General features: G+C 38.2%; 1 pseudogene; it reads right to left on the reverse strand.

Moving 5' to 3' along the window:
* Positions 1–10344: 10344 nt before the first annotated feature.
* On the reverse strand, positions 10345–22494 carry LOC126712550 (beta-amyrin 16-alpha-hydroxylase CYP87D16-like; annotated as a pseudogene).
* Between the last annotated feature and the right edge of the window lie 3065 nt (positions 22495–25559).

Raw genomic sequence — 25559 nt, forward strand, 5'->3', positions numbered from 1 at the left:
TTCCTTTGTTTCTCCATGTGGAATTGTAAGTAGACATAGCTCAAGTGGCACATTGCCTCTCGCAGGCAACTAGTGGATCAACATCAATCTTGTTCCTTCAATGGACTGACTTCAACACACAACAATCAAAACAAATATTGAATAGTAAGAGCAATTATTTGGCTTAAAAATTTTGAGTTCTTTATCTCTATTAGAGGTTGGCACAGTTGCACACGCTAAACTTTTCTACAGAAGAGATGAGCATTTCACATTTGTTATTTGTAGATGGCATGATATTATCTTGAGAGGCTTCCACTGAGAATTGGCTACATATTTGCCTTGTTTTTATGTGCTTTGGGGTAGTGACAGGGTTATGGGTGAATTTGAGAAAGAGTGGGCTGGTCATGGTGGGCAATGCTGCATTTTTGGCTGATTTATTATGTAGTAAGGTGGGGTCTTTTCCCGGGATCAACTTAGGGATGCCCTTAGGCTCTGTTTCTAAATTGCAGCAGTTTAGAATGTTGTAACAGAAAGATGGATTTTACGTAAATAAATCATTTTAGAATATTTTTTAATAGAAAAATAAAAAAGTGACTAATTTTAAACTTAGCACATATAAAAAGTGACTAAGAATATTTTTTGCTCTTGCACATATAAAAATATTAGTCACTTTTTTATCTAATAGTGATTTATATGTGCAAGAGCATGTGCCTTTAAATTAGTTATTTCTAAAAATGAAAATTTTAAAGAATGCCCTAAGCGCATTGGTTTAGGACAGATAAGAACAAAGACCTGCATTGAAAATAACCATTCTAAAAAAGGACAGATAAGAACAAGGACCTGCATAAAACCGTATTTTAAGATTGAAAGTTCGTAATAAAGAGGGACAAATTTTCTTGGTTATCTTAATCAGCTCTAGAAAATCTCTTCTTTTGGGGAAAGTTCCAAATAATTTTGACTGATCCAAAAGGCAGCCGAGTTGTTGGGTTGCTGACTTGTGTCACAAGTTTCAAAGTCACTGAATTTTCTACAGTGAATTTACTATGCGTAGTCGGGATATGTTCACACTCCCAAGTAATTTGCATACATTTTAAAGAGCATTCAGTGTGCTAGAAGCCTAAAACTATCTAAACTTTATTTTAGCACAAAAAATATTAAAAAAAATTAGGCAAAACTACGATGTTGGTTCCTTAGAGCATAATTGGTTCCTCAAATTTCAACTGAGCATAATTAGTCTCTCAAGTTTAAAAAATGAGTTGTATTAATCCTTTTACTAACAGTTGTTAGTGGTGTTACTTACGTGGCTAACAAAATAATGACTTGATATTTTTTAATGATGTGGCATTTTATTAATTAAAAAATTACAATAACTAATTTCCACATTAGATCAAATCTAAACCAAAGGTTGAAATCAAATTTGAAATCACAACCCGTTTACAAATTAAATCCCATACATTAAATCTGAATTTTGTTTCACAAAAACATGACGAAGAGAGAGAGAGAGACGAACTCTGAAATCAAATGGTGGGCTAGAAGACTTATGGTCTGTTTGGATTGAGGGGGAGTAGAGTAGATTTATCTCAAAATTAGTCTATTTTTAGCCAACTTTATTATACTCCACTTCACTCCACTCCCCCTCTTCTCCCCTCCATCCAAACAAGCCCTTAGATTCATCATGTGCATAATGGTCAATGAACCTAAGTTTATTCTATTGTACACAAAAAGAAAAATTTTAAAATTATAATATAGAATATAGATAAACCATAATTAGGATATGGGGATAGATAATATACCTAACCTCGACACAAATTAGACGAGTTGGGACATATGTCCATATAGGATTCGATGGAAGGACAGGATTTGATGGAAGCACAACCGGCATATAAACTTTTTTCGTTTTCTAACGAAGGATAGGCATATAATATAAATCTTTATTTGCATAGCAAGACATCTAAAATCACAACCAATCAATCTCTCTCTCACGCCGTCTTGCGTTTGTGTCTCCCGTGCCGTTGTCGTTTATGAAACAAAAACCAAAGATAATTTGTAAACGGGTTGTAATTTTAGATTTGATTTCAATCGGGTTAGTTTGGTTTAGATTTGATCCAACATGCCGGGGCGTAGCTATGTATAAGGGTGGGGAGCCAAATTTTGAATTTTTTAAAAAATATATAATTATTTTAATGTTTTCAAAATTTAGTCTACAAAAATAAGAGTTGACCTTCCCAAATATTGAAATTAGTCCAATGATGCTCTTAAATAAAATAATTGGTCTAATAGTTATAGAGACAACCTTATTTTTCGCAATTTTATTTTTTATTGTAAAATGTACTCTTATATCTGTTAAATATTTGATAAAGTTTGACACTAAATATGTTTGAATCTATCTATTTCAACCTGTTATGTGGCGATTAACAATTCATTGACTCATTAAAAAAATCTTATCACTAAAATTACACATGAAATATCTCTTTAGTTGCCACATAATGGGTTAAAGCAAAATAACTTTAAATATATTTAGAGCCTAACTTATTCCTCCAAGTTTTAGATCATTTATGTTTTTGAAAATTTTATTAATTCAATTGAAAGATTTTTTACTTACTTTAGTATAAACACACTTTAAGTACTCTGTCGTTAAAAAAAAAAAAAAAAAAAGAGTAAAAAGCCTTTTTTTTTTTTTTTCAAAATGCATTTTGGACTTTACCATATCCAGATGCAGTACTGAAAGTAGTTTTTGACTATTGATTTTAGTTGTTTGACTCTAGAGCCACAGGAGACTCAACAATTAATTCATCCTTGGACAAAACACGAGACATTTTTTCCACTTAATTCCATTTTTTTTATTAATTCTTTTTAATTAAAGAAATAGACTAAAGGCCAAAAGGGTGATCGTATTTTCTTTGTTGCTTAGGTATGTCATATTCTTCTCAAAAAAAAAAAAAAAAAAAAAAAAAAAATACATGTTGACCAAGAGGCCTGCAATTAAGTCCCAAGTCCTAGAGTCCAAATATATATAAATATATATATATATATATATATATATATATATATATATATATATATATATATTTATATTTTGAGAAAGAAGAGTCCAAATATTTGACTCCAATATATTGCTGCTTCCTAATTAAATAAAATTCGTGTTTCCATTTGAATGACAACCATCTAGGAAATATTTAGTGTGTGTTAAAATACTTAGTATCCTCAAAAGAAAAAATAGTGAATTAATTCCACTGTCAGTTTCTTTAAAACTTTCTTCCTTCTTTTCGGGAAAAAAGGATTCGACAAAAATATAGTAGCTATCTTCTTCCCTCTCCCTGCCAGTGGCGACTCTAGAAATTTTTCCTACGGTGTTCCTAAAAATTTTTCCTAGGAATTTTTTTTTTGGACATGTGGTTTTCTTATCAAATATTTGTCCATAATTCTAGCAAAAGAATAAACAATAATATTAATAAAATTATTAATTATTGTTGTTTAGTTGTTTCATTAATTTGTTTGTCTTTTATAAACTATAATTTGTTATATTGTTGTTTCATTAATTATAAAATTATTAATTGTTGTTTAGCCTAACATAGTAACATAATTTAATTTGTTTGTCTTTTATAATGTATTGGTTAATTAAATTATTAATTATTGTTTATTAGTTGCTTCCTCCAATTAATTATTGGTTAATTAAATGATTGTTTATTAATTATTAGTTGCACTGTTGCACTAGCACACAGCCACATACTCATGTGCATTTACCCCGGCCCCATGCCCCCATTCATCCCCCAATTCAATAGACAAGCCCCACTGTCCCATGGCCCAATCACAAGACTAGAGCCAATATAAAGCCAATTATACTTAAAATTTTTACTCTTTTTTATGCATGTTCAAATTATTTTAAGCTAACTTCTAGCCCATTTTACTATCCAATAAAAAATTAAAACTAAATAGGAGTGGTAAAAAAAATTAAAAATCTAAATGAAAATAACTCTAGACGGTTTTCTATGAAATTAAAAAATAAAAAGTAAAGAAGTGGCAGGCAAACCACTTGGGAGAATCAAAAGTAGGTAGGACTAGGAGTGAAATAGTGAAGAAGTCATTTTGAGTTTCTATGTTAACATTCTCTTTAGAAACCCAGACTAGAAGAAATGCTGAAAGAAAAAGAGAGACAGTGATGGAGAGAAGAAAAATGAAGAAGCTATGACGCAATGATGACGAGCTCAAGCCTCAACCTCTGGCAATATCTCACCAGTGAATGAAGGTTTAACAGTGGCGTAGCATAAAATTTCTAGAAACCCATTTCAATTTGTACTGGTTTGGAATGAAGTTACTGACGAAAAGCACTGGAATCTGCTGAAATAGCCGATACAGGCCGAAACACCCCGGTATTTAGGACGGTATGAATCAGCCTAGTTTCTGTACCGGTCCAACCACCGGCACGAAAAATTCCGGCTGTACCGACCGGTACGCTACAGAATTAACTCCCTTGGTTGGTTGTTGCGTTTGTGAAATTTTTGCGTCTGTGAAGTGTGAAGTGTTTGAGGCCCGATCTAATTTTAGTATATTAGGTAAGGTTTTTTATTTTATTTTATTTTTTATTTTTATTTTTTTATTTTAGAATCCGTGGGTTATTGGGTTTGCTACCATTTGTTGGCTTGCCGTGGGCTTGATGTTGGGCTTGCCATCCGTTTTTTTTTTTTTTTTTGAGAATCTGTGGGCTTGCCGTGTGCTCTGTTACAATTTTTTTTTTTATTTCAAAATTTTTTTTTTGGCTTTCTTTTTTTTTTTTTTTTTTTTTTGCTTGGAAGTAGAACAAATAAAAAAAATTTTTAGGGTGTTCCTAAATTTTTTTTAAAGGATAAACAAATAAAAAGTTTTTAATTATTATATATAATTTTTATTTATTATTATTATTATTATTATTATTATTATTATTTTATTTATTTATTTTTTCAGTTCAGGGTGTTCTCAGGAACACCCTGAAATGAACGTGGCGTCGCCACTGCTCCCTGCTGTGACAATTCAAGGAATTACTAAGTTATATGCTATACTATTCAAGTCTTATCTAAAGTACGGAAAAGCTAAATGATTTGTAACATTGTTTAAAAAAAAAAAAAAAAGTATCCAAATTAATCATCTTAATCTGCCTTTTTCCCCTATATTTCCCCATCGACCATCCTATATAGGACTTATAAGGCCTTGGCCAAAGTCTGAGAAGAAGTATTTTTGCTAGAACTGGTAGAAACAAAGTGCGAGTTCACTGGGGTGAAAGTGAAACCACAAAAAGCATGTACAATTATTATTAGTTTTATCTGGAAAAGCACGTACAATTATTATTATTAACATTGCTTGTGTATGACATTACCTGTATATAATGTGACCAACTTCTTATTAGTTTTCATTTAGATTTACCATTAATATCATCTTTTTATTTACCAATAATCACTCACTGTATCAGCAATTTGTAAAAAACTTTGTAAAATAATTTATATCTTTAGCATTATTCACTTTTGAAATATGAATTACTGGGGTGTATTATTTCTTAATAAATTTTATAACAACAAAACTATGAACAGATTATTATTATTTTTTCATTAAACCCTAAGTATGGTTTAACATAGGGATCCCTGTTCGAGAAATTAAGTACACTTTAATGCTTACTATGATTCCTTCTGTAGGGGCACGAATTATTTAACGGCCCAACCGGATAACGTTGGGCTCGTGTACAATGGACCCCAACAATATGATTTGTAGAGAGTGGGCTCGAATGGCATGACATTGGGCACAGGTGGTCGATTTGATCGTGGCATCCATGGAAATTCTGGTACGGGCGAGCCTTGCTTGACTAGCTAAGCCCTCCATTGGAACGGGTTGTAGGACTTTTGTCCTCGGACGCTATCCAAGGATCCTTGTGTCCCTCCCTCTCTCCTCTTTTTCCAGAGAGAGAGAGATCCCCCATCCTTCTGGTGAGTTCTTCCTTTTATATCCGTGTCTCTTCTCTTCCTTCAAGTTCACGTGTAAGTCTCCCCCTTTTTTGGGGGTGCAGACCTGTCCTGTCAACCCATACTTCCGTATGGTTTGGGGTCGCTGGGAAGGTTAAAGGGTATGGTCTAGAGCATGGACTTGTCAGATACAGGGCTTGATATTATGATGTTGGTAGTTTTTTCCCTTACCCTGCCCCTGAACTCAGTTTCCCCCCTTCTTCAGGCATTTCGTGAGGTGCCGAGTAGGAGGTTGTCCTTGACAATGGCTCTCCTCGGCGTGGGCCCTAGCCCCTGGGCCCCCATGCAGAATGGGCCTGGGTCGCGAATTTACTAGCCCCACAATAGCCCCTCAAAATCCTGCTGCCTGACTTTTAGTTGGGGATGAGGATTTTGATAATGCTGGGCCCACATCACGACTCACTCAGATTATGTACTTTTTGATGTTTGGGCTTTCTCCATTTGCATAAGAGATGCTCCGGATTAAGAGGCGTTCCTTTAGTCTTTGACGTTCCAGTGTTCGAGATGCGCCTTCACGAGAATCTTTTAATCTTATGGTTGCAGGTGGCGTTGGGAATTGAGTCGGAACCATTTTTTCTGTAGCGTTCCTTGGGACTTTGCGCGAATTAAATGCCACCTCCTTGTCTTTTAAATAAATAGGGTAGGAGGTTGCTCCACTTACACACAAATCCTTCAGTTTCCTCCCAAACCACAATCCTTCAGCCATAATCACAACTTCCATATCTGGTATTATCCTCCCTTAGTGTAATATGTTTGAGGCGCGGGTTGGGGTGAAGGAACTCCCTCCGCCACAGCGACGCCGGGTCCTTATGAGATTCAAGGTAGCGTGGTCTGGGCATGGGGGGCACAGATTCAAGAAAATACCCCGTCTAGACAAAGGGAGAAATGGGGTTTCTCCTTCTTTTAGTCAAAATCCGAAGCAGGTACTGGTCGCACCAGATTCTTGGTGCATCAGAAGTAAAGTTTTCCGCCATCTGCCTTATCACAGGCAAATTTTGTGTAGGCTCTTCAACTTCCGGCTCCCTGCACCTTTCCTTCAACGGTGTGGGCCTCAAGTTGGGTTCCCTGCACCTTTTCTTCAGCTGCGCTAGCCTGAAGCTGGGCTCTCTCTGCACCTTTTCTTCAACGGTGCAGGCCTCACGCTGGCTTCTTTTGCTGCCTGAGTTATGGGCATGTAAAAGTATTGAGGAAGAACAAAGTCTTGAAGCAGCAGCCAACCTCTCCTCTGTACTACCTCCTCGGCATTATCTTATTCTCTTGTATCTTTCTTTTCGATTATGTAGTTAGCTTTAGCAGCCAACCTCTCTTCTGTACTACCTCCTCGGCTTTATCTTATTCTCTTGTATCTTTCTTTTCGATTATGTAGTTAGCTTTAACATAAGCTGATTCCAGCTTTTCATTGTACGCTGTACTATTTTTTGTTTTAATAAAAAGGGAAATTTATTTGCTTGTTTTGAATACTTTTCTTTTTTGGAAACACTACTATGTGAATGGGTGTGCTCCGTGTGTGTTTTTCTTCAATGATACTTAGAGCAGGAAACCTTGAAACATAATCCAACTAATTCTAATTTACCGACATTATCAGGCATAATAATGATAATTCATAGTAAGTTAAACTTAGGAAACTAACCAAGATAGCAGCTGAATATTCTATAATAAGTGCGAGAATACCGTCCGAGAACGATAAACTCTATATAATTCATCCGAGGGGGTGACCGAGCAGTAGGGGACTCCGATTGTGTTTTTGGCAACATATTGCTCTATATTGCATCAATCCCTTTGGTGCTGAGGATCCGAGAGCAGACTTGAGAATCCATACAGTTTAGGAATTAACCCAATTATTAATGGAGAGTTCTCCTCGGATAGATTCTAAGGTCCATGTAATGTAATTTTTCCTTTAAGTACTTGGCTTCCCTATAGGCTTGAGTCCGAGGACCATGCAAGGCCTTGGTTCTGTCCAAAACTCGTATTTTTTCTGTAAGTAGTTGGTTTCCCCCAGAGGCTTGAGTCCGAGGACCATACAAGGCCTTGGTTCTGTCCAAAACTTGTATTTTTTCTGTAAGTAGTTGGTTTCCCCAGAGGCTTGAGTCCGAGGACCATACAAGGCCTTGGTTCTGTCCAAAACTTGTATTTTTTGTTCTTGTAAGTAGTTGGTTTCCCCAGAGGCTTGAGTCCGAAGACCATGCAAGGCCTTGGTTCTGTCCAAAACTTGTATTGTTTCTTGTAAGTAGTTGGTTTCCCCAGAGGCTTGAGTCCGAGGACCATGCAAGGCCTTGGTTCTGTCCAAAACTTGTATTGTTTCTTGTAAGTAGTTGGTTTCCCCAGAGGCTTGAGTCCGAGGACCATGCAAGGCCTTGGTTCTGTCCAAAACTTGTATTGTTTCTTGTAAGTAGTTGGTTTCCCCAGAGGCTTGAGTCCGAGGACCATGCAAGGCCTTGGTTTTGTCCAAAACTTGTATTTTTTGTTCTTGTAAGTAGTTGGTTTCCCCAGAGGCTTGAGTCCGAGGACCATGCAAGGCCTTGGTTCTGTCCAAAACTTGTATTGTTTCTTGTAAGTAGTTGGTTTCCCCAGAGGCTTGAGTCCGAGGACCATGCAAGGCCTTGGTTATGTCCAAAACTTGTATTTTTTGTTCTTGTAAGTAGTTGGTTTCCCCAGAGGATTGAGTCCGAGGACCATGCAAGGCCTTGGTTCTGTCCAAAACTTGTATTGTTTCTTGTAAGTAGTTGGTTTCCCCAGAGGCTTGAGTCTGAGGACCATGCAAGGCTTTGGTTTTGTCCAAAACTTGTATTTTTTGTTCTTGTAAGTAGTTGGTTTCCCCAGAGGCTTGAGTCCGAGGACCATGCAAGGCCTTGGTTCTGTCCAAAACTTGTATTGTTTCTTGTAAGTAGTTGGTTTCCCCAGAGGCTTGAGTCCGAGGACCATGCAAGGCCTTGGTTATGTCCAAAACTTGTATTTTTTGTTCTTGTAAGTAGTTGGTTTCCCCAGAGGCTTGAGTCCGAGGACCATGCAAGGCCTTGGTTCTGTCCAAAACTTGTATTTTTTGTTCTTGTAAGTAGTTGGTTTCCCCAGAGGCTTGAGTCCGAGGACCATGCAAGGCTTTGGTTCTGTCCAACACTCGTATTTTTTCTGTATTTATTTATTTTCCGAAGGTTAGCTCCTCGAACAAGGTGGGGGAAGCTAGCTTGATGTTTGAAGCCCCTAGACTTGCCCATGCCATTGGCACTGCGAGGCGTAGCCCCTGGTGGGAACTTATGTTGGAACAACAACAATGTGTCGCCGGTCATAAAGGCATCCTCATAGACCCTTGCTCGACAAAAGCTTAACTCCACCGCCGCCTGAGCCAACGCGCAAGCCATTCCCATAGACGGCGCCAATTGTAGGGGCACGAATTATTTAACGGCCCAACCGGGTAACGTTGGGCTCGTGTACAATGGACCCCAACAATATGATTTGTAGAGAGTGGACTCGAATGGCATGACATTGGGCACAGGTGGTCGATTTGATCGTGGCATCCATGGAAATTCTGGTACGGGCGAGCCTTGCTTGACTAGCTAAGCCCTCCATTGGAACGGGTTGTAGGACTTTTGTCCTCGGACGCTGTCCAAGGATCCTTGTGTCCCTCCCTCTCTCCTCTTTTTCCAGAGAGAGAGAGATCCCCCATCCTTCTGGTGAGTTCTTCCTTTTATATCCGTGTCTCTTCTCTTCCTTCAAGTTCACGTGTAAGTCTCCCCCTTTTTTGGGGGTGCAGACCTGTCCTGTCAACCCATACTTCCGTATGGTTTGGGGTCGCTGGGAAGGTTAAAGGGTATGGTCTAGAGTATGGACTTGTCAGATACAGGGCTTGATATTATGATGTTGGTAGTTTTTTCCCTTACCCTGCCCCTGAACTCAGTTTCCCCCCTTCTTCAGGCATTTCGTGAGGTGCTGAGTAGGAGGTTGTCCTCGGCAATGGCTCTCCTCGGCGTGGGCCCTAGCCCCTGGGCCCCCATGCAGAATGGGCCTGGGCCGCGAATTTACTAGCCGCACACCTTCTTTACCAAAAATAAAGGCAATATATGGTTTAACATACATTCAAGCGTGTGCAGACTGCAGAGAGAGAGAGAGAGAGAGAGATTTTATAATACTAAAAGCGACTTTTTATTTATTGTAATTGAAAGACTTATATAACAACCTTATTTTTTTTCTGTACTCAACACGTAGATGGTTTGGTTGTTCCATACGGCACCAGTTGTCTTACAGAGAGATCATATCTACCAAAGTAACCAAACGACAAAGGATGACAATCATCAAATTTATTAACATATATTTGAAAACTGTGATTTTCTAGGACTAGGGATAGTTTTTATTTATTTATTTCATAATATAACGTCCAGATTTCAGAATATGGTCGTGATACTCTGCGATTCACTTGATCGAGTATATATTAATTTCCATCATCATCCATGCTTTGCTGAAACTTGAATGTAAAAACCATCACCAAATCCTAAAGTAGGAGAGCGAATCACCTCACCACCCTTGATTGTTGTCCACCTAATCATAATTCAAACACAGTATTAAAAAAAAAAAAAAAAAAAAAAAAAAAAAACAGTTTTGTTCTACATATATGATCTATATATGTGTTACATACATATGCAAGTACGTACCTGTATTTAGTGAACAAGACATGAAGGAAAACAGCCATTAGAACCTTGTTGAAGTCGGCCCCTGCACATGAAGTCATGCCTGCCCCGAATGGTATGAATTTTTTTGCTGTGACGTTTGCTGAGATGTCCTTTAATTCATAATAAAAAGAAAGATTAGCAAAATATAATAAAAAATATTTAGGTAATTCCATCAGAATTCATTCCATTGACCGACCCGGCGTGGCTAGAATGGGACAACCCTTGGTGGAGATTTCCAACGGACGTTCCAACAACTGCAGAAGGGAAAATATTGGGGTGGAGAGCACTATCGCCAACTTCACTGGATCTTCTCTTACCCGAATCAAACCCGTTGGAGGAGGTCCAAATAAGGAAAATAGCGGTGGACGGTCCATCAGCATTAAGTTTAATGGGGTCTTTGGAAGCAATCAAGTTGATTCAGATTTGTGGGAGCTACCAACAGATAAATCTTCTGATTAACTCAAGGGAACAGCTAATGGGGATTCTGGAGCATGCGATATGCATTACGAAGAACAAGGAGGTATCGAAGTCCAAGTTAAGGGAGCTAGGTTGGGAACTGCTGAACCAATCCAGGAATCGCTTTCAGATTAGTAGGGACCCACCCATTATCCAGCCAATGACCATGAATATTATTTTTTGCTGGAATTGCAGAGGGGCCCAAAACCCCCGTTTTAGAAAAACCATGGATAGTCTGATGAGCAAGTTTAATCCTTCAATTGTAATTGTGACGGAGACCCGCATTGGCGGCCAGAGGGCAAAAGACATCACTGATAGACTCCCTTTTGACAGAGCCATACACACGGATACTATTGGGTATGCTGGAGGTCTCTGGCTACTCTGGAATTCTGAAGTTGTGGAAGTCACGCAGTTGGCGAAGACTGAACAGGAAATTCACGTCATCGTTAAGGTACTTTCCTCAAACTTTTCCTGGATTCTTTCCTGTATTTATGCTAGCCCTAGATTTGCTGAACGAAAATTACTTTGGGAGAATTTAGAAAAAGTTGCTGGGATGCATAATTTAGCCTGGACTATGTTAGGTGATTTTAATGAGATGTTATCTAGTGCTGATAAGTGTGGTGGCAACCCAATAAACATGAGAAGAGCTCAGATTTTTAAGGACTGTTTAGATGTGTGCAATTTAATTGATCTGGGGTTCCAGGGGCCAAAATACACTTGGATAAATAAGCAGGATATTGGGTACTTCATCCAAGAACGTCTGGACAGAGCCTTTGCTAACCAGGAGTGGACTGAGCTCTATCCGGAAGCATTAGTTACGCATCTCACAAGGGTGCATTCAGATCATTGCCCCATTCTCCTCAGCCTTGATAAGCCCACTTCACTTAGGTTGACCAGACCTTTTAGGTTCCAGCCAGTCTAGATGTCTCACCCCCTTTTTGAGAATGTGCTTACTTAGAACTGGGCTAGTGAGCTCAGCCTCAACACAAACCTCTCAAAATTTACTGAGGCAATTATTTTGTGGAATAAGGAGACCTTTGGGAATATTTTCCATAGGAAAAGGAGGGTGGAGGCTCGGCTGGCAAGCATACAAAAAGCCCTGGCCTATGGGCCTAATGCCCATCTTTTAGCTTTGGAGAGAGTTTTGAGGGAGGAGTATTGGGTTATAAATCAGCAAGAAGATGATTTTTGGTCAGTGAAATCTAGGTACAACTAGCTTATTCAGGGTGATAGAAATACCAACTTCTTCCATACCTCAGCTCTGATCAGAAGGAAAAGAAATAGGATTTTTTGCTTCAAGGACAATTCGTGGAATGCGATATACAATGAGGAGGCTATTGCAGCAACTATTAGAGAGGGTTACATTTCCTTGTTCACTACAAGCAAGGATTGTGCTCCCATCTCTATTTGGAATGTCTCTAGCTGGTCCAATAGATTGTCGAGAGAGGAAGGCGAGCTGCTTAATTGCCCTATCACAGCTAAGGAAGTCAAAGATGGGCTGTGGAGCATGAAGCCGTTCAAGGCTCCTGGCCATGACGGAATACATGTGGGTTTCTACCAGAGAAATTGGAATGTTGTGCAGGAGGTAGTGGTGAAGGAGGTTTGCTCAATTTTTAGCTCAGGGATCATGCCATGCAATCTCAATCAAACCTTGATCACCCTTATACCTAAATGTACTGGTGCTGATTGCCTTAGCTTATTTCGACCAATTAGCCTTTGCAACATTATTTATAAGATTGTGACTAAAATCATAGTCCAGAGAATTAGACCCCTCCTGGATAAGATGGTCTCTCCCTTGCAGACAGCCTTTGTTCCGGGTAGAAAAGGGCTTGATAATATGATCATTGTGCAAGAACTCATTCACACCATGAGCACAAAGAAGGGTAGCCAGGAGTATATGGCTATAAAAATAGACCTTGAGAAAGCCTATGACAGACTGGAGTGGCATTTTATCCGGGATGTGCTTAATCTCTACAACCTCCCACAGGACACTGTTAAACTCATAATGAGCTGCATCTCGGGCTCTTCTATTTCAGTTTTATTTAATGGTGGGCAACTTGATCCTTTCCTCCTATCAAGAGGAATCAGACAAGGCGACCCGTTATCGCCTTATCTATTTATCCTATGCATGGAGGTGTTGGGGTTTTTGATTGCCGATCAATGCTCTTCCCATCTTTGGAACCCGATCAAATCCTCCCAAAGTGGGCCATCATTCTCGCATCTCTTCTTTGCGGATGACCTGGTACTATTTACCAAAGCAGATTTGAAGAATTGTTAGAGCATCCGTGACACTCTTGATACATTTTGTGAGTTATCGGGTCAAAAAGTCAACATGACAAAGTCGAAGGTCTTCTTCTCGCCTAATGTTGGTCAGGAGAACCGTGACTCCTTTTGTGATACTCTCGGTTTCAGATCAACTCCTAACTTGGGAAAATATCTTGGATTTCCCATCCAACATAAGGGATCCTCCTCTCGGGATTTTGATTTCGTTTTGGAAAGAGTGCATAACAAACTTCAGGGGTGGAAAGCAAATCTGCTCTCCATGGCTGGTAGATTAACTCTTACAAAAGCTGTGCTATCTACCATTTCTTCCTACACTATGCAAGGGTGTATCTTACCAAGTAGAATTCATACTAGCTTGGATAAGGTTTGCAGGAATTTCCTTTGGGGGTCAACTGTTGAGAAGAAAAAACTCAATATGGTAGGATGGAATAAAGTTACTAAGCCAAAAAATAGAGGGGGGTTGGGTTTGCATACTGCTAAGGAGAGAAATACCACCCTGGCAGCCAAACTTTGCTGGAGAATGAAGGAAGAAAGTGATGAGCTTTGGTCTAGAGTGCTGAAATTCAAATATAGAAGGAGGTCAATTGAGAGTAAGGCCCCTAAGTCTCGATCCTGGAAGGCAATTCTACAGGGTGCACCTATCTGTGAACAGGGTTCAAAATGGTCCATTGGCAATAACAGCCAATTGTCTTTTTGGGAGGATAAGTGGTTGAACATGGGCACAGTAAGGAAATGCATTGAGGGCCCACTTCAGAAGGGAAAGGCTGACTTCTGGGTTTGTAATATTCATACAAATGGCATATGGGAGCTGCACAAGCTGTCCTTTGTTTTTTCTCCCAACCTTAGCCAGTCCATTAAGGCTACACCTATTAGGACAGCTTCAACCAGCCAAGACCATCTAACCTGGATTGCTAGCCCGAGAGGGGAGTTTGATTCCAAGAGTGCCTACCTTATTGCTTGTGGTGCTAATATTAGTGATAATGGGTTTCTGGGTTCCTGGATTTGGAAGTCACAAACCTTGCAAAAAATCTAGATGTTTCTTTGGAAGTGCTATCACAATAGCATACCAGTCAAGAATGTACTAGCCCAGAGAGGCATTCAGATACCACCCTTTTGTGATTTGTGCCATGACAACCTCGAAACCATTGGCCATGTTCTAAGGGACTGCACAGCAGCTCAAGTGTTCTGGGCTGAGTCTAATTGGCCTGATGAAATGATCCACACTGCAGGAATGGAAGTTATGGACTGGATTAGAGTGAATGCCCGATGTAATGTTCTTGCAAAAGGAAAAATCTACCCCTGGGCACAGTTCTTTCTGTTTGGCATTTGGCAACTATGGCTTACCAGGAATAAAAGGTTATTTCAAACCTCTCACACCTCTCGGGACTTATTCAAAATTGTGGAAGCACAGGTTTATGAGTTTTGGTTTTGTGTCCTGGATCATGGAAGCTCCCGATCAACGTCAACCATCGCTGTTAGGTGGGTGAAACCTCCTGTGAGTTGGGCAAAATTGAACACGGATGGATCGGTATAGGGGACGTTGGGACTAGCTGGTTGTGGTGGGTTGCTACGTGACTGGCAGGGTAACTGGATTTCGGGTTTTGCCAGAGCAGTCAGACTTACTTCAAGTCTTGCTGCAGAACTCTGGGCAGTTCGTGATGGGTTATACCGGTGCTGTGCATTATCGCTTGAGGCGGTTCAAGTGGAGGTTGACGCATCAGTTGTGATATCTCTATTATCTCAAACCACCCATACTAACGGGGAGTTTTCTTCCCTTGTTGATGACTGCAGGAGCCTAATGAAGAACATCCCCCAGGTCCGGCTGCTTCACTGCTAAAGAGAGGCGAACCGGTGTGCGGATGCTCTTGCGAAGTTTGGAACAAACATGGAGGAAGACTTCACTGTGTTTGAGTCTCCTCCTCCTTTTATTGTTAATCTTTTGCATTCGGACAAGTTGGGCTTGACCCAGGACCGCACTTGTAATATTGTGGTGAATACCACCTAGCTCGTTTTTTTTTAATATATTACCCAGTTTACCCAAAAAAAAAAAAAAGAATATATATATTCAACCCCCACCTGCCAACGCCATGGATTGAAGGGCAGCAGGAACCACCATAAGTGCCCAACCTTTTGGAATTGTATACCCTACAATTAATGAACGTGTCTCGCATTAATGTAAGATGTAAAGTGTTCTCATCTAATCTATAATTGAAGATTATTTAATACTAAGACAAATTGAAGATATAATAGTAACTTGAGAAATTTTTAATTCCATAAACATTTTATACTTACCATTTTTTCAAGGGTTTAGTTAACACCGCTTTTAGGGAATTTGTTAGTGAACTATTTACGGAAAAATTTTGATAGAATTTTTATGAAAAATATAAAAAGTTGTCAAAAAAAAAAAATTTTTTTCAAAAAATAAATATTTTTTTCATAAAAAAATTCTAAAAAAACTTCTTAAACTAATGACTGAACATTCGTTAGGTTTTACTTTTTAAACTAAAAAAAAAGCCATTAATTATGTTAGCATATTAACCACTTTGATTTTGAACTTACCATTTATTTGGATGTCTCAAATGGTTCTTCTCAGAATCCCAGGAGCAACACTACCAAGCCTTAGTGCTTCATTGATAACCTATTTTTTCCCATTCATTGGATGGTAAGAAACCTTTCCGGGAAATTTAAAAAGAAAGAGTATAAGGCCAAAATAGGAGGGGGAGTACTATCTACTCACATTATGTGTAAAAGTCATGGATTTGTATTCCTTCCACGTGAGTCCAGAATTGACATCTTCTCTGTTCTTAAGAATAGCTTTATGCTCCTCCTAAGATAAATAAAATGATTTTTAATGATTTTTTTTATTTAAAAAAATGTTAGAAATACTGAATGATTGTATTGTATTTCTCAAGTAATAGAATATGCATAAGTGCCTTTATATAGGAGGTAGAGTGTGGAGTACAAGTAAGTGTGCTATACAAGTAAACAAGGTGGGCCTAAAGCCCACATACCCTAATACACGTTAACAGCCCCCCTCAAACTCAAGGTGGATGTGAGACCAACTTGAGGTTGTCAACCAAAGTGCGAAGACGTCCCTTAGGATGTGACTTGGTGAAGATATCTGCAAGTTGATCTTTAGAAGAAACTGAGATCAGCTTGAGAGCACCATGGACAAGATGATAACGGATAAAATGACAATCAATCTCGATGTGTTTAGTCCGTTCATGGAAGACATCATTGTGAGCAATATGAATGGCACTCTGGTTGTCACAATAAAGAGGAGTAGCAGAGGATGTGGATACACCTAAGTCTTTGAGAAGCCACCGTAGCCAAAGGAGCTTAGATGTGGTATCAGCAAGGGCACGATATTCTGCTTCAGTACTGGAGCGGGCCACATGAGTTTGTTTCTTACTTCGCCAAGAAATCAGAGAAGAACCAAGAAGAAAGCAATAGCCAGTGGTGGACCTGCGATCAGTGGGATCTCCTGCCCAATCAGCATCAGAAAATGCACGGAGAACAAGAGGAGACTGAGCAGAGTAGAAAAGACCATGGAAGAGAGTGCCCTTTAGGTATCGAAGTATGCGCAGAACAGCAGCATAGTGAGTTGATCGTGGAGCAGACAGATACTGACTCACCTGGTGAACAGCATAGGAAATGTCTGGACGAGTGACAGTGAGATAAAGTAGGTTGCCAACCAAGCGTCTGTAAAGAGAGGGATTAGACAACGGTTTCCCCCCTGACGGAGTCAGATGCGCATTAAGCTCAACTGGAGTGTCAACAGTCTTGCTATCAGTGAGTCCAGCTCGAGACAAGAGTTCAGAGGCATACTTGGCTTGAGTAATATAAAGTCCATTTGTAGAATGAGTGATTTCAAGACCCAAGAAGTAGCTGAGATATCCAAGATCTTTCATCTCAAACTGCTGACTGAGAAAACCCTTGAGTTCTTGAATGCCACTAAGGTCATCACCAGTTATGATCATATCATCCACATACAGGAGAAGTAAAACAGTGCCTTTGTCAGTGCGACGAAGAAATAAGACAGAATCATAATGACTGACCATGTAACCTAAACGAGAGATGGTAGAGCTGAATTTGACAAACCAAGCTCGTGGAGCTTGTTTAAGGCCATAAAGAGCACGCCGAAGGTAACAAACCTTATTTGATTCAACAGAGAGACCAGGAGGAGGTTGCATATAAACTTCTTCACTTAAATCCCCATTAAGGAATGCATTTTTGACATCCATTTGAAAAAGGTTCCATTTTCTAGCAGCAGCAACAACTAAGAGAGCTCAAACAGATGAGATACGAGCAACCGGAGCAAAGGTCTCTTCATAATCAATCCCATACTCCTGTGTAAAATCTTTTGCAATAAGACGAGCTTTGTAGCGCTCAATGGACCCATCAGAGCGAGTCTTAATCTTGTAGATCCACTTACAACCAACCACAGATTTCCCAGGAGGGAGAGTCACCAAATCCCAAGTATGATTTTTAGATAATGCATCAAGTTCCTCTTTCATTGCAATCTGCCACAAAGGGTCAGTGGAAGCCTCACGATAGGTGTAAGGCTCATGCAGTGTAGCAAGAGCAGTGTAACAATGATAATCAAGTAAATGTGTAGGAATGGATCTTATCCGAGTTGAGTGACGAGGTGGAATTTCTTGTGCAAGATCTTCAGGCGGAGCAAGAGCAGGGGACCCAAGCTCAGGGTTGGGTAGCTCGTCTTTAACCTGTGCATCTTCCACCTGTTCATTAAAAGGTGAACTAGGAAAGGGATCAAAGGTATCTGGTGGTTGGACAGAAAAGTCTATAGGAGGATCAGGAGCAACTACAGGAGGATCAGGAGCAGTTACAGAAGGAATATGTGCCTCATCTGGAAAAAGATCTAAGACAGAGGAGGAAGATAGGGAGGCACGGAAGTGAGAGAGCTCGACAAAGGAGCGATGTTCCCAAAAGACAACATTGCGGGAGATACGAAGACAATGAGAGATAGGATCATAACACCGATACCGCTTTTGAGTTTCGCCGTAACTAAGAAAACAACAAAACCTTGACCGAGGCTCAAGTTTGTTATGCTCATGTGGCTGAAGAAGAACGAAACAAGCAGAACCGAAGGAGCGAAGGTGGTGATAGTCTGGAGGTGACCCAAAAAGGCGCTCATATGGAGTTTGATTTTGAATAACAGGACTTGGAATGCGATTAATAGCATGAACAACATGAAGGACAGCTTCACTCCAAAAAGGAGCAGGAACTTTGGCAGAGAGAAGAAGAGCACGAACAGTGTCAAGAATATGACGAAGTTTTCGTTCGGCTCTACCATTTTGCTGAGAGGTACCTGGACAAGTTAGTTGATGAACAGTACCATAGGAATGCAAAACAGTTTGGAAAACATATTGAGTGTACTCAAGAGCATTATCAGATCGAAAAATTTTGATACGTTTGGAAAATTGAGTTTCAACCATTTTTGCAAAATTAGAATATACTTGCAATAACTCAGATCGATGTTTCATATTAAAAATCCAACTATAGCGAGAGTAATCATCAACAAAAACAACAAAATATCGAGATCCACCAATACTAGAGACAGAGGAAGACCCCCAAACATCAGAATGAATAAGGTCAAAGATATCAGTAGATATTGATTCACTAGTATTGAAAGGTAAAACTGGTTGTTTTCCTAACTGACATGAAACACAATCAAAATTTTCTGTAGACACTGAACTTAACAAACCTTTAGAAGCCAATTGTTGTACTCGAGAGGAAGATGCATGACCAAGTCGAGCATGCCAAAGTGCAAGGGAAGGAGTAGAAGAAACTACAGTAGCTGCAACAACAGAAACAGGAGCAACAAGTGGAAGACGAAGGTTGTCCACGGGAAACATACGCCAAACTCTAGGATCGGTCCCAAGCTCCTGTCTCGTCCTTGGATCCTGCACAATACACCCAGAATAATCAAAGATAATGCGATAACCTAACTCAGCTAATTGTCCCACAAAAAATAAATTGTAAGAAAGGTCAGGAACATTAAAGACACCAGGAACCGAGAGATTGGAGGTCGAAACGGAACCTATATTATGACCAGACATAGTGGAACCATTTGCTGTGTGAATATTAAGAGGGTGTGGTGCAGGTTTAAGTTCAGAAAATAAAGACGAGTGAGGAGTCATGTGATTACAACAAGCAGAATCCATAAGCCAAGAGGAAGGAGACATACCAGATAAAGCTGAGAGAGAAGAGGAATAAGATGCATTACCAACCATACGAACGACATTGGCGATAATATTTTTAAGGTCATCTATGGACATGGTGAAAGTGCGTCTTGAAGACTTAGACTGTGCAGAGATGGTAGCCATTGGTTGGACACTCTCAGTGTTAGCAACAGTAGCAACGGAAATTGACACAATTGATTTGTTGCGATGATAGCAAGTCTCAATATTGTGGCCAAAACGTTTGCAAAAATTGCAAAAACGTTTGCTGGATTGTCGGCGACGATTATTGCAACAAGAAGAAGACCTGTCCTTATTTTTCATTTAGAAGCAAAATATGCAGAAATGGACTGCAAAAATGAAATCTACGCGAAAAACTGGGTAAGGAGCACCTGGACTGCAAAAAGTCAACCCTGAGAAAAGTCAACGGTCAAAGTCAAAGTCAACGGTCAACGGTCAACCACTATGATGACGTCAGCAGGATGACGTAAGCTGAAGACCTCAGCTAGGGCTGACGTGGATGATGACCTCAGCGATGACGTCAGTAGGTGCACAGCGGCGTGTGAGTCAATCTGACCGGAACTTTGGTCGGCGCGTGAGAGCGCGTGGGGATTCCGATCAGGATGATTTTTCTCCGGTTATGTAGATCGGAGAAAGACGATTCTGATGAAGGTGGCGGTGAGTTGATCGGAGCAACACTGGTCGGAGAAAGACGATTTCGATGAAGGCGGCGGTGAGTTGATCGGAGCAACATTGGTGGCGCGTGAACAAGCTGCGGAATCTTTGACCGGCGCGTGGACGCGCGTGAATGGTCAGCTGGTGGTGATTCCGGCGGATTTGTGTAGATCGGTTGAAGATCTACCTGATGATAGGTCTTATGTCTTAATCGGAGATCCAGTGTAGAAGATCCGACGGAAGCAGTGATCTTGGTGGCGCTCTTAATCTAATTCATAAAAGCTGTCTAGTAGAATTATACAACAAAAATGCTTCTTCTTAATCTAATTCATAAAATTTTGGAAATTAATATATATATTTTTTTTTTTTTTTGGTCTCACATACTAACCGTTAATGCTTGCAACACTTTTGGGTGATCATTAATTGACTTGATGGCCAAAGTAAGAGTTGAAGATACAGTCTCAAAGCTCGCAAGGAGAAGCCCAAACATCATATAGATGATGAAATTATCAGTAAATAATGTCTGTTTTCATGTCTGCCAAAATCTGATCAAGAAAATCTCCTTTGCGAATTTCAGGATTACGTTTTCTTTCTTCAAACATCGTAGTTATCAAGTTGATTGCCTTCTTTTGGTTCTGTACGACAATTAAATTAGTATAATATTAGACTAAATTCAAATAAAAAAATGAGATAAAATGGAAATGACAGGTATCAAATTCATCCCGACCTTCTATTCTGATATCATATTAAAATACCAATTCTCCTAAAAGCTTAAACTATTGAAAAATAGTAAATTTAATTATTTAACAACATACTTCTAACAAAATGTATAGGATTTAAGTTTGGGGAAATTACTTGTAGACATCTATGATAGGCAGTTCCAGGGATATTAATAGGGAATGACATAAGTCCTTGCAAGAAGTTAGTAAAAGATTCAGCAATATTTTCCTTTGCTTTCTCTGGCTCATAACTACTGAATAACTGCTTTGCTGTAAAATCAAAGATCATCTGCAAATAACCAACGAATAAATTATTGTAAAAAGAGAATGGTGCTTTTTTGTGCGGTAGCTAGCTGCTTCTTCTTTTTTTAATATATGGCAGTAGTAGCTACTTCAAGTACTCAAAATGCTAAGAAATGAACATACATATAAGGATCCTCAATAATGCTTTCAGTCATTCATTGGCAAATAGAAATGCCGGGTGAGAGTCCATTGAAATTTTGTGTTATGTTTGTGTTTTTTAGGTACAAAACCGCATATGATCATAATAATGTATTTTAAATTATTTTAATTTTCACCCTTCCTTTTATGAATATAAATAAAATGTTTAGATTAAAACACTTGAAATAAAGAGAGAGATTCTATAATTATAGCGGCTATCTCCTCTGAGAAGTACCATAGATTTGATCATTTTATTATTATTTATTTATTCGTACCTCCTGAAAAGTTTTTATCTTGAAAATTTGAAATACATATAAGAGTTAAAAGCTTACAGCTGATGTGCTTTTCTTCACTTCTAAACTGGATAGCTTAGACCAACCCTGCAACCTTTGATCTATCGCATCCTCCAACTTTGGTAGCATCTTGTCCTTGAGAACTTCGGGACCAAAGTGACCCAAGATTAGGTTCCGAAGGTACTTATGAATGTTTGTTTGAGCACTAATTCTTGTAGCATCTTGGTGAAGAATTTTTGCAAAAGAGTCCATGTACCAACGTTCAACCAATTTTCCTTCTTGTTGAAAAACATAATGGTTGAATTCAGGATCAGATGATATCACAACTGGCCGTCCTGCCAAGCTTGTCCGAAATATTGGCCCATATCTAAAATGACAAAAAAAAAAAAGTTATAAATAAAAATACGAGAATCAGTTGTTCAGTTGTTCAAGTTGTCAACTGTGAGTGGTACACAATAATTTTTACATGGATCGACTATTTTTCCCCTACCATTCACTGTCGACCATTTTAGAACCATGACAAAAGTTATGTCACCAAAACTTTTCAAATATAAATTAGATTATGTAAAAATTGCATGTGAGCCATTATGGGCTTACTGCTTCATCCTTTTCTTGATAAAAGGTGGCATGTCTATTGACTTGTTTGAGACAAGAAAAGAAAGGGTCTCCCCAATAAGTGGCAAGCCCATAGAACCAGGAGGTAGTTTTCCATTACACTTAGGGTTCCTCCACCTATAGAGCCAGTTCGTGGCAATCACTATAAGCAAGCTAATGACAGAAAGCCAAACAGACCACATCTTGGGCTAGTATACTAAGTATGAGTAGAGATCAGTAGTATCAGGAGAACTTAAGAGTTGGTTTGTACTTTCTATAGAGAGACCTTGGCTCTTTATATAGGCAAAGGATGAGATCATTATATTGACAAATTGAAGTGTTTGTTTTTTACTATCGGATTTAAAAAATGTTAAATTGGTATAATCAAACAGCCTTTACTCTCAATATTCAAGTCGTAGAATCTGGTTTATCAAAAAAGTCGTAGATTCTGAATTTGAATGATTAAAATTAAAGGAATATAACTGGAGAAGAAAAATGCTGCCACGTTTTGAAAAACTTTGGATTTTCTGTGCACTACTACGAAAAATCAATAAGTTTATACGTCAAATTCCAGAATTCACAAAAGATATATTTATATGAAGAAGGTGGTTCTTCCTTTAGATAAATCAAAAGGTGAGGCATCAGTTAATTGTGATAAAATCTATTCTATTTTGGGAAAAGTTTAGCTAAAAAATTTTGTTGTAGTCTTGGACTACAACTTTACTCACTATCTTTTTATTGGAGGTGAATTTTAACAAATCTACTATTTGATTACATCTTCTTCTTATATTCTCCATGCTTGCAAAAATTTTAAAAAATTAAAGAATAATAGCCATGTTATCAATAAATCGTTTAAATTGCATGTTTTTGTAGTTTAAAATTATGCATAAAATATGAACTTATAGATCATATAGTAAATAATATTCGATTAACACAAGAGCATAAAGAATATATAATTCAACGGTTAGATTTTCAAATTATGTAGTAGTATTTATTTTATTGAGTAAAGTTATAGCCTTAGACTACAACCAATTTTGTAGCTAAATATATTGTCTTATTTTTTATGTAATAAAATTTTGACTTCAGACCAATCTATTATAAGCATGGAGAAATCTTGTTGGCTAATCCATGTGTTCATGAGGCCTTGCTATTGCCGCATAGTTTCAGAAAATATTGAGAAACACAGACATAGTTTTAGAAATTGAAAAACAATCTGTTTTAAAGCCATGGAACAAGGGTGATTTCAAGCTGGCATCCCTAGCTATCCAAAAGCACTGCATGTAAAGTGAGGATAGAGGAGATCCCTGCTAGCTTGCTAGGTTGCTTTATGCCTCTAAATCTTATGTATTAGCTTCATATCCAATGGTAATTCTCATAGTTTTATTAAACTAGCAATGTTTTGGCTAGCTGGTTACATAGCTAAGACTACTTGTGTAATGGACTATTATTTTTTATTTTAATTCCATAAAGTCTTACTATTTTTATCCCCAAAAAAAAAAACTCTAAACTTGTGGGTCTTATTTTATTATTATTTTTTTAAAATTTTTTTGTAATTACCTATTGCGGTGATTCAAAAGCACCTTAATAGGTCTGGTATCAAAATAAATTTGTTTTAAAATTTCAGACCTATTGCGGTGATTTCAAACCACCATAATAGGTACTTTCTTTTGGTAATTACCTATTGCGGTGGTTCGAAAGCGCCGTAACAGGTCTTGTATTAGAAAACTTCGATTTCAAAGAAAATAAGACCTATTCCGATGCTTTCAAATTGCCGTAATAGATACATCTGTTGAGGCATTCTTCAGAATTGCCGATAGAGACCTCTCAACCACTGATATCGATTGTACCTATTGTGGTGCTTACAAAAGCACCGCTGTAGGCCTTTGCTTATAGCGGCAGTTTTTGAAAACGTAAAAAAAAAAAAGTGCTAGTATAGGACCGTTTACATAATTGTTTATTTGTTTTTTTTTTTTCTAAGTGTAATTTTTGATTAATTTTGCTTCTAGTCTTATGCTTTTAATCTTCTCTCCTAAACTCAAATCCTCGCTTTGCGCTAATCTTTAACACTATCTCACTCATTTTCCCAGCTCAATCTTCTGCTCAAGAGGTGAATGGAAACATCTTTTTTGAAGTTAGCAATATTTAACATTTGATAAATTATCAGTTAGGCTTGTGCGTGTTGCACTATTGCCGCGTAAGGTGGTTTTGAATAGGTTTATTATTTTCAACTTAGCTCGTATAAATGTACAACTACAAATTGATTTGAATATACTTGTTTAGTCAAAGAGATTAGATAAATGGACTCCACATAATTAATGGTGTATAGTACTTCTATCACTATCCACATATATAGACAATCAAGTAATAATGTTTGGCTCATAAAAAAAAGAAGTAATAATGTTCGGGTCCCCATTTGAGAGGACTGGTTGATTGAAAAAAACCCCTAGTGGCAGGTTAGTTTTTGAATGCTCCTTTGTCTAGGACATGAATAGTTATATTTAAGATATATCAGAGATATAAGTGTTCCCTGTAGGCTTCTAGATCAAGAAAAGTATGATTGAGAAATTTTAACAGGCTAGCACGAGGTCATTGAAGTCGAAAATTCTGGATTCTTTTGAGATAAGGAACATTGTAAACCAAGAATAGTTTTTTTTTCCTCTCTCTTTTGCGATGGACAGAAAATAAAACACTATATAAGATTAAAAGAAAGCAACAGCAAACCTTCTTTGAGACTTCTATAAAAACTTCATTGCGGAAAGGTTTTTTGCAGCAATTGAAAAATTGCCTCAATAAGCCTTCTGGGAAAATGAGGGTAAGAACAAGCCTAATCTATGTCCATGACTATAATATGTCTAAGGCCGGTCCAAGATAATTTAAGGCCTAAGGCGAAAATTTTAAAGGGCCTTTTTACATCTGAATATCACTTAAATAATATTTAGTTTTTTTTTATTTCAAATTTATTACTAATTCATACTTATTAATATGGATACTTCACTCAAAGTGAACTAATGATACTTACTATATAGGTTTTACAAACTAGCATATTACCAGTAAAAAAAAGAAGTTATTCAAACATTCATTTATTATACTGTTTAAGTGACATCGATCATATTACTGTCACATTAGTTTGTAAGATTTTTGTTGTAAAATTTTTATTAGCTTTAGCAAGAATTTTTCATTCACTTAATGGAGATTAGGTTGCATTTCTATTAATTCATATTGTTTTAATTTTTGTGGAGAAAATGCTAAATTTTACTATAAATTTTAT

Source organism: Quercus robur, chromosome 2 (assembly GCF_932294415.1).
Source record: "Quercus robur chromosome 2, dhQueRobu3.1, whole genome shotgun sequence".
Classification (NCBI taxonomy): Eukaryota; Viridiplantae; Streptophyta; class Magnoliopsida; order Fagales; family Fagaceae; genus Quercus; species Quercus robur.